Genomic DNA, 10,565 nt, shown 5'->3' with positions numbered 1-10,565 from the left:
TTTCTGATTAATGCTTTCCTCACCAGCTCCATCGGTACAGATAGACAGCTGGTAGGTTTGGAGCTTGCCATGTTTTTTACATTACAGATGAATGTACAGACCTTTGTGAGATGTCCATGGCTTGGGGATATCATTTTATAACATAACCCTGGTTTAAACTCTTTCTCTCTAATATGCCTGCTGTGCTCTTTGGTCTCCATGATGCCGTTTGCTCACTAATGTTCTCCAACAAACCTCTGAGGTTTGCGCCTTCCCGGAACAGCTGGCTTTATGCTGAGATTGAAGTTTGTGCAGATGGACTTTATTTGCAATTCAGATAACTTCAGAAGAGAATTGGTTGGACCAGGTTGTATTCAGTGATATGAGAGCAAAAGGGGCTAAGTACAAACACACACAACTCATTTGAGGTTTTCGTTTGTAAAACAGTTTTTAACATGGATCTAAACATTATCTTCCACTTAATCCGGGGTCAGCAGTCTAAGCAGAGCAGCTCAGGCATCCCTCTCCCCAGCCTCTTGGGCAAGTTCCTCTGGGGGAATCCCAAGACATTCCCAGACCAATCAAGGAGCATAGTCCCTCCAGTGTGTCCTGGGTCTTCCTCTGGGTCTCCTTTGTGATGAGATGTCTAGAGCACCTCACCAGGGAGGCGTCTAGGAGGCATCCCACAGGTTCAACTGGCTTCTTCTCATTGCAAAGGAGCAATGGCTCTACTCTGAGATGCTCGTGGATGACCAAGCTTCTCACCCTGTCTCTAAAGGAGAGCCCATACCGTGTGGAGGAAACTCTTTTTGGCAGTTTGTGTCTGCAGCCTCATTCTTTTGGTCGTTACCCAAAGTTTGTGAGCATAGATAGTAGGAATGCATGTCGATCTGTAAATCAAGAACTTTACAACTGCAAACAAGCACAGACACTTCACCAGTCCACCTATCATACTCCTACTTTTTCTGTCAAATGAGAACAAAACCCCCTGGAACCAGAGAAGACACTTTTACCATTTTCAAGACCGTGGTCTTTGATTTGGAGGTCCCCGTTTTCATCCCAGCCGCTTCACGTTCAGCTGTGACCCACACCAGAGAGAGCTGTAGATCACTGTAATGGTCTGATGAAGCAAACAAGACGCAGATGCTCAATCCTGAGGCCACCTAAACGGATCCTCTCAACACTGTGACTGCCCCTTGAAATTCTGTCCGTAAAGGTTACGAACAGAATCGGTGACAGTCGGTTCAATAACTCCAAAAACAAGTCAGACTAAATGCAGCACCAGTCTTTGACACCGGTCGCACAGGGACCACCTAGGTATTTGACATTAGACATGATCTGACGTATCTTCAGTCAGTCGTCTGAATAAAGTTCAGGAAACTTTCTGACACAAAGATACTCATGTTGATCTATTTGTGTAGATTTATGTCAGAGGATGCGACATATTTGCACTTCATGCTGTCATTTGTGCAGATTCAGGGACAGTTATTAGATGAAGGTAAGGACTTGTTGAAAAATGTGCAAAACTGCAATTTAAGAATTAAGTGAAATACGAATTATGATGCATTTTTGTCAGAATGAATTGGAAATCACACAAGTTATGAAGACAGACAAAACAAGTTGTGCTTTTGCTGCATGTGTTTTTTCCTCTTGTGGAGAATGATTTTTTTTTTTTTTTGAAATGCTGCTGCCATCTGCTGGTTCATAGATTATATTGCAATATGAATGAATTTCAAATCGTCCTTCGTGTTTTGTTAGTTTTATTTTATTCAGCTAATAATAACATCTTTTCCAAAACTTGTTTGGGAAGACAGTAAAGTTTAAAATAGATATAGTCCATGAAAATGCAACAAGTACATAACCGTTATACAGGAAGTGCAGCTAAAGGCTTACGAGAAATACCAAAAAATAAAGTATGAAACTTTATTAGGTTGTTTTTTTTTTAATTTGGAAATAAAACAACATCTTAAATAGAAAAATATATGTATGATAAAATGGAAATAATACAAAAAAATCATATAAAAATATTTCATTTATTCTTTTCTCCAAAAGATATTATAAACCTCCTCTTAAAGTAAACCATTTAAAGGTCACTACAAGATTGTTTTTACAAAGACACAGAGATCCATTAACTGTTAAGGTACAAACTATAATCTTGCACCATCTGGTGGTGAACACAGTCATCATCACCCACCGATCATCTCTGAATTAAACGAGTCTGAATTTGCATTTACCAAGAAATTTGTTGCCACGTGGGGAGAAACTGGTCCCCATGGAGCTGCTCAGATCTGTTTGTCTTCTGGTGGGTGCGAACACTGCAGGGGCTCCTGGGGTAAATCGATTGAAAATGTCTCTGAGTGCTGATGAACCCTCTCATGCAAAAAGCACCTGCCGCCTCAGACAGAGCAGCCTGAAACCGTGCAGTCAGTCCTCTGCGGTCTGCTCCTCTCTCAGGCCTAATGCTCAGTGACTGATCCCATTATGCAGCATTATGGCACATTCCTCAGACGCAGAGTGTGTGAAGTAAAGGGGGAATTCGATAGGCAAGGGGAGGGGGGGCGAAATGTTTTTGCTTAAATGTCAAATACTGCCATTTTGTGGAGGTTAATTAAAAGCAGACTTGGTGATATCACAGACAGACAGGGAAGGAGGATTGAGGTAGTTTTGTTGAAGATTGACAAATTCTAAGAAAACTCTACCCGGGTTGGTGAAGCAGATAAAACATCTACTTTTTTTTAATTCAAGCATTTAAAATATTGTGTTTAGATGTAAACATATTCATAGTGCATAGTGATGATTATTATTTTTTTTGTGTCTCCCGTCCTGTTATAGTGAAAGCTGCATTTGCTCTGCAACATTTCCCTTTCCAGTTCGATTCTCGCCTCAGTCAGTCAGGCCTGTTCGCGTCTGAGTGACGATCAGACTGGTCTCTCATGAAGCAACACTAACTGGTAATGAGCATCCGTGTCCATCAGCCGCTCGTCTGGTACATGACTAATAAACATGCAGCGGGTGATGCTGGGCTATTTAAGGGGTTCCCAAGACGGAGACATTGGGGAGAAGGAGGAGGAGGAGGAGTTGGGCGAGGGCGTATTTTTCTTGTCCTGGTGTCAGCCGGTGTCAGCCGCATCACGGAGTTTTATTAGCATGCTACGCGCTATCAAACACGTTGCGGCTTTCATGAGCGAAACGCAAACCCAAACTCTGTATGAGCTAGAGTGAGCACATGGAGGCTCAGAGGTGCTCTGCTGCCACCATGTGGCAGAGCATGGTATCACAGGTGTTTTTTTATTTATTTTATTATTGAAACGTTGGAGAAGTGTCAGAGAAAAAAATAAAATGTTTTTTGGGGGGAATGATTTTCGCATAATTAAGTATTTTTAAATTTAAACCATGACTATCTGCTTATGTTATTTATCGTGTGAATCAGCACACATACTGCACTTTTCAGGGTTTAATGTACAGTTATGTTAAACAGTTTTATTTTTAATGTTTTTTTTTTTTTACATTATTTTTTCAATATATTATTTCCAGATTTTCACAGAGAATATGTCTTGGAAAAAAAGAGGGGGGAAAAAAATCTGAAAAATTACCCGCTTTTCATCAGTGGAAAATTGTACTGAAGAAGAGAAAGCCAGCAAGCTAATCGGCTCTAATACAGTCTAATTAACTCAATTTCAATACACTTAAGATCAGTTCTGCACTGTTATGACTTTAAAGAAAAATCATATTCATGTAATTACATTTTCTTTCTGCTCATTATAACTAAAGTAAAGTTAGACAATCTCAGTTAATTAAATAAATGTTGAAGATTTTCAAAAAGGTAAATGCCAACAGAGTTGAAGAATAAAGCATGAAACTTGAGCTCAGGGCCCACACGCTCTCGGAAAAAAGAAAGGTCAAGAAGAAGCTGTTCTTGAATGTAATCAGCTTGTTTTCCATTTTGGTTCTAAATTGTAGTCTTCAGGGTGTCATTTATCACAGTGGTGTATTTGTATTGTTTTTCTTTGGGTTTTTTATTTTTTTTATTCCAAACACATTTATATGTAAATTATCTCTAAACAGCATTTCCAAATTAATTATTTTTGCTTTGGTGATAGGTGCGAGGTTTGGGGTGTAGTTCTTAATTTAAAACACAATAAATACAAAAAAAAAGAAACAAAACTAATTTATTTGCTTACTTATTTTAAGACCTTACCTAAATGCCAAGTTTACTTTGATTAGTATTTTCATTAAGACCTCAGAGAAAATAAGGAAAATTATTATTATTTTTCAAACATGAGCTTTAGGGTAAAACTGGCCTGAAAGCAGATTTCCTATTCATTTTCTTTTCCTTCTTTTTTTTTTTTCCACAATAAATGACTTAAAATTGGTTTCATGTGTTTTCCCCATTATCGTCTTCGGCTGATAATCGAACGTCAGTTTTCATTCCCTCCTTACAGTGTGTCAAAATCCAATAAATTTCAGCACCGCAGGGCACTGAGCGGATACACACACACAGAGAGACAGAGAGAGAGAAAAAAATCACTGCTATGATTAACAGTGACAAACCACAAAGGGATATTACTTTGAACCGTTCATCATTTGCCCCATTATTATAATTATGACATACAGTCTGTATTTGCTCCAGGGGAGGGGGGGGGGAGAAAAGCCAGGCTAATCAAGCTCATGTATTATGGTGTAATTAAATCAACCTGCCCTGGGCTCGCATTGACTGGCTAATATGGCCAATACAATATCACCGTTATGACCTGCTGCTCTCAGACATCCATCCGCACATGTTGGCCGAGCCATAATTGCTTTGAACGAACGAGGCCGCCTGGTAATGACGGAGAGGCGGCCGGCAGGAAGTTAATGTACTCATACGAGCGTGTTGTCAGACGTACGGTAATTAAAAAGGGGAGGAAGCGCGGGTGGATGCATCACCTGTGTTTAACATCTGAACACAAGACAGTAATTACTGCGTTTGTGCGCGAACGGTTCGCGGTTTCAAACGGCGATCCTACTGTACGGGGATGCTGAAAGCTCATAATCTTTTTCTGCGCTTCAACAAATACAGCTGTGGAGATGGGGAAACACACGCGGCGGCATCAAAGTGCTGAACGTCTCATGGGAACGTGCAACACACGTAGATTCATCGCATACCTGTGTATGATGTTGGACGTGTTTTACGTGTGAAGGAACCTGTTTGACCCCACGACTGGTGAGCAACTCCAGAAGAAGTACAGAGGAGTCCCGATTTCATACGGAAGCAGATATGTGCTGCGGATTGCTGCGTTGGACTTTGATATGTAATAAAAGGATTAGGAGCAGATGCAGGTTTGGCCGGAACTTCAGTCCAAAACTTTCCCCCGGGCTTTATCAGCAGAAGCTATAATGTGGTCTAACAGGAGGGCAGCTGGATGGTGGAACAAAAGTCCATAATCGAATAATTTTGGTCCATACTGAATTTGCGATTGTTTAGTTTAAAAACGTATTGTATTTATTGTACAAAAAGAAAAAAAAAGTTAGTATTTTCAGGTAGATCTTTCCTGATGTCCATGTTCTACAATGCTGCCAAATTCTTCCCACTTATATTTTGTCTTCAATGATTGAGATTTAGAATAATAACAATTAAACAGCAAAATAACCCATAAACTATCACTAAACAGAGAAAAATAATTATTTACTACTTTTTTTGGATTGTAATATATAGTAGACTGAATATGTGTTTCATGTGAGAGTGACAAAAACAGCCTTTTCTTTCCTAAGATGACTGAGTTTGGACTTGAAATATATACAGCGGACCCTGAGGGTCTGACAGCAGCCTGTAAAAAGCTCAAATCTGCGAATACTTGAAACCCCCCTCTAAAAATGGACAATTTTCATAACCTGCCTTATGCTGACGTTCAGAAGATCGCTCCTGTGTGTTTTTGATACAAGCAAGTTATATTCTGCCCCATCAAAACTCCCAGGTTTCAGAAAGCTGCTAAAATATCCTAGCAACACATCCTCAAATACACATGTAGCTTAAATGCTTCTTGGTAAAGATTTATCTGCCTAGCAAATGCAGCTACAAAGTGAGACAGTTGCTGCTAATAAAGATCTTTATTAGAGTCGAGAGCTAACGCTAGCTCGGCTCCTCCTTTCTGCTGCTACCAATTGTGTTTAATCTATTGATTATAGACTTGCTTTTAATGGTGTTTGATTTAGTAAACTTGAATACTTTTTATTAATCTAAAGCAGATGGTTATGAACCTACACAATCTCCTTTATGGGACAAAAATAAAGTCGAAACTTTATTCAGAGTAGCATATGCATGAATCTCGTGTCACGACGGAGTTGCTACCAAGTCAGTCATCTTTAAGGAACGTCGTTGGATCTTTCACATTAAGGCCATTGAGAGGAAGAGAGGGAGAGCACAGCTGATCTTTTACCAACTTGTAAATTATGGGAAGAAAAAATAAACACCACATTTCTCTCTGAGATCATCAGACTTACAGCACAGTGCATTTCTTAATCATGTTTTCAAATCTAATCCTAAAATAATTTAATCCCCAACATGATTAACCAGGAAGCAGTTTAGGGGGGGAAAAAAAAAAATCTGTTTTTTTTTCTTCAGAAACAGCAACGGGGCTCTAATCGTTACGGGAAAAGAAAGCGGGCAGATTGTTCAGAGGAACCTGATGCAATCCTGACGTCAATTTCGCCCGGATAATTATGAGAGGCCAAAGCTGGGGTCAAATGTCAAACTGCAATTGATGTCACAAAGCTCACATGGCTATGGCTGATGCATGATTAGTTAGATATGTACATTTAGATAATGTGCTTGTCCCCTAATCTATTAGGAGCTGCTCTGCTCTTCGCCCCGAGGCCCTAATGCACTCCAATGTATTTATGGCCAATAATTAAAAGGAAAAAGCATGCATTAAAACCAGTCTCTACTTAACAGATCTTAACTAATGAGATTAGGATAATGAATAGGCCACTTTCCCGGCTTGGCCTGGTACAGTGCTCATTTTGCTGACAGGTGCTGAATATGACAAGGTTCGCATCATAAGCCTTTTCTTGTAAAGGAGGTTTAGTGCATGGATTATTGCAACAGGAACAGTGAAACGAGGCCAGCCTGTTTGTATAAATACAATAATCCAATGGGGGGGGAATAAAATTAGGACCTCGATTCTCTTTTTTTTTTTTTTTTAAGTCTATGAAAGTTGATCAGCAGTTTGCTTTGTGAGCAAAACCCTCTGGAAATAAAACGCTCCTGTCTGTAAAGGTAATACTTAAAGCAAAGCTTTGTTTACAATAAGGAGGCCGTGTCATTTTCGTTTTTCTCAAAATGATGAACAAGGAAAAGGGACAATCAAAATAATCAAAACATTAGATTTTTTTTTTTTTTTTTTAAATCAAAATGTGTAAATCTGACCCCTCAGAACTCTATGTCTTTGTTGCATGTAAAAACGTACCGGTATGATTGAGCCATTAAAAAAAAAAGTGCAAAATTTTACTTGTGTAGATCCTAAATAAATTCACGCAGGAGGGAAAATCTGAATGAACTTGAATGGAAATTGTTTTGCCTGTTGTCCATAGCTAAAATATTTATCGCCAATGACTGAAAGGTTGAAAAGTTTACTCAAGAGTTTGATGTTAACATTCGTTTTGTCTCCAAGCTGCTCTACAATGTTTCACTCTTAGCAGGTCTGTTGCTGTTTTACCTGACATTACCTCTGGTGACTTTTTCAAACAGCAACGAGAAAAAAATAAAGCATTTTTTTTCTCCACTATTATTGGAGACTCAGACTCAGAGCCATTTGTTGTTGTTTTTTACCCAAGGTAGCAAGAGTAAAGTTCTTCCTGGCAAAAACATTTCGCACTTGACAAGAACTGAAGAGCAGAACCCTCATAGGTCCCTCCCACGGCAGCATTTGTTAGAGTAGTAGCCATGAAACAAGAAAAAAAAAATTGCTACAAATGAATCGGTTTGAAGAACTTTTCCACCTCTTTCAATGGTTGGCTGGACCAACCGCCAGATGATTTCAGTATGACGAAAATTACTCTAAAATTAAAGAAAGGAGAAATCAGGATGGTTTTGAATATGGAAATTAGAGGAAATTTAGTTAGTAGCAGGGGCGGATCTAGATAAATATTTATGGGGTTGCAAGAGGGGGGCAGGGATTTTTTCAGGGGTGGCAGCATATGCCAGTATATATATTAAAAACGTCTCATTCTCACGTTTAGCTTACACAGACCTAACATTGGACTTAATTTACTTGATTTACTTGTTGCAAAATATTGTTTTTAACTTGCATTGTTTCAAAATGAGCTTCATGTAGCACTGAGGATTAAATATAATTCCTTAATATAGTATAGTTAATTATTTTTATGTCTTTCACACTCCTACTAATTGATATGTATTACTGGATTTCACAGCGCCTATTAGTCGCTATGTGATTCATTGAGTTATGTCCAGAAAACCATTTTATCCCAATGCAGGACGAGCAGAAATCTGTCACAAAAATATTCGTAGCGCCATCATTTGTTATCAGATAAATATATTAAATATAAAGAGGAGAAAACTGATGTGTGATAAATTCTCCATGATACAAATCTATAAACAATTTTGTTTCTGTTAGTTCTGTCAAGATGCAAGAAGGATCAAATTTATCTTATATTGGTCAGTCGTTTTATTGTAAATATGCTGTAGGAGTCGTAGTTTGAGGATTAGTTCAGTTTTTGTTGCTTGTTTAACTTTTAGGAATTACAGCGGCTGCAGACAGTGCGCCACAATAAAGGTACAGTAAAGCTGATAAACAGGTGAAGAACCAAACACCACTTCTATTCTGTCTTTTCTCACTCTGTGTGTGAGCTTTACACAAGCCGTTGCCATGGCAACCGACAGACAACAGCTCAACGAGCAGATAGAGCAGAGATTACCGATCAGGGGAATTAACACCAAAAAACAAACATTTCCCACACAAAAAAGAAGCAAAAACACCAAAACAGAACATTCAGTCTGTTACATTATGCTGTAAGGTTTGATGTCTATTATTGTCATTATTAATAAGTTTTCGCCTGAGCACTGCGGTGGTTGATTAGCTGATTTAAACAGCTGCTCTACTGATGACTTGTTTTAGTGCTAACGGAACCAAAACACACCGAACTGCGCAGCACATGTTAAGGTTATCAAAGTCAATAGAAGATTAGCAACAGTTAGGCTAGAATACCTGACCCACTGCTCACTTGTTCAATGTTTTCTTTAAGTTAAAACTTTTTCCTCACCTGTTAAATCTGAAGCCATTCTTATCTAATTCATAGGGTTGAATTAGCGCTAAATATTGCGTCCATTTTTCAGATTCTTTGCATGATTGTGGTATTTTCCTTCCACCCATAATGTTGACTCAATGGACAGCAATGGTGCATGTGTGGCGCACGATAAGTCACGTAATGTCCAGTCCAGTAATTTATATCCATAAATAGCAATGTTGTTGCCTCGCGCTCTGTCCTTCTCTCGCACTTCCTGCTACTTAGCAGTAGGTCAGGTTACATTTTGTTCCATTCATTGTTGTCGGAAAAAAGAGACTCATACGCTTAATGTATGATTTCTCATAACTATTTATTGAATTCATAGTCGCCAGCTGGGGTGGCAACAGGGGTGGCAAGGCTCTCATTTGGGGTGGCAGTTGCCACCCCAGTAGATCCACCCCTGGTTAGTAGTAATAAGTAAGTTTCTTTCTCTCAGTCTTAACCCTCTTCCACTGTTACTTTCACACACAACAACGTGACAAAGTAATCTGCAGAATACTAAAGACAGACTTTGATAGCCCGACATCTGTCAAAATACAACTATTTTGCGTTCGGCAATTAGCTGTTCTTGAGACTATAACAGGTAAGGGAAGCTGGAATCGAACCGACAACCTTCTGACTGCAATCCAGCAACACTAAAAACTGACAAACTTCTACAGCTTTCCAGGTTTGTGTACAAAACTGTGCAACATATTTTTTTAATTCATGACTTGTACGAAGTTTGATTTTAGCTTCACAACCATTGCTAAGCTACTAGCTCTTGCTAAACTAATTAAACAATTAAAGTACTAAATTCTTCCTCCAATACAAAAATTTTTTGCAAGCATGTTTTTTGACAGCTTAACATTCACTAAATTTATTTCTTGATTAGAAAAAAAAGCATATCAGCCTTACCTACTACCCATTACAAATTAGGATTAAGACACAATTTTTAGCTATATTCTAATCAGAAAGGATTAGCTAGCTAGGATTTATTTTAACAATTTTAATGACTGATTCTTCTTTTTTGCAGAAACAGCTGCAACCGTTTTTGTTAACGAAAACAAATGAGTTACAAAGAAAACACTGAGCCATAAATATGTATAGGCTTCAACTGTTTTCTTGTTTTTTATTTTTTTTAATTATAGCTCAAAGATCTTCTTTTCTCCATATATCAGCTGTGAATGATTCAGAAACACCAAAAAGGTAAATTTATTTTATTTTTACAGTGGAGGGTCACAATTACATTTCGACCTGCAAATTGCATGTCGCCTTTAATAGCTTGTCGCTTGATTTTGGGCCGCCTTTGTGGTTTTTACTAGGGA

Source organism: Poecilia reticulata, linkage group LG16, assembly GCF_000633615.1.
Source record: "Poecilia reticulata strain Guanapo linkage group LG16, Guppy_female_1.0+MT, whole genome shotgun sequence".
Lineage (NCBI taxonomy): Eukaryota > Metazoa > Chordata > Actinopteri > Cyprinodontiformes > Poeciliidae > Poecilia > Poecilia reticulata.
The sequence above is the reverse complement of the archived record's forward strand: the minus strand, read 5'-3'. Positions refer to the sequence as shown.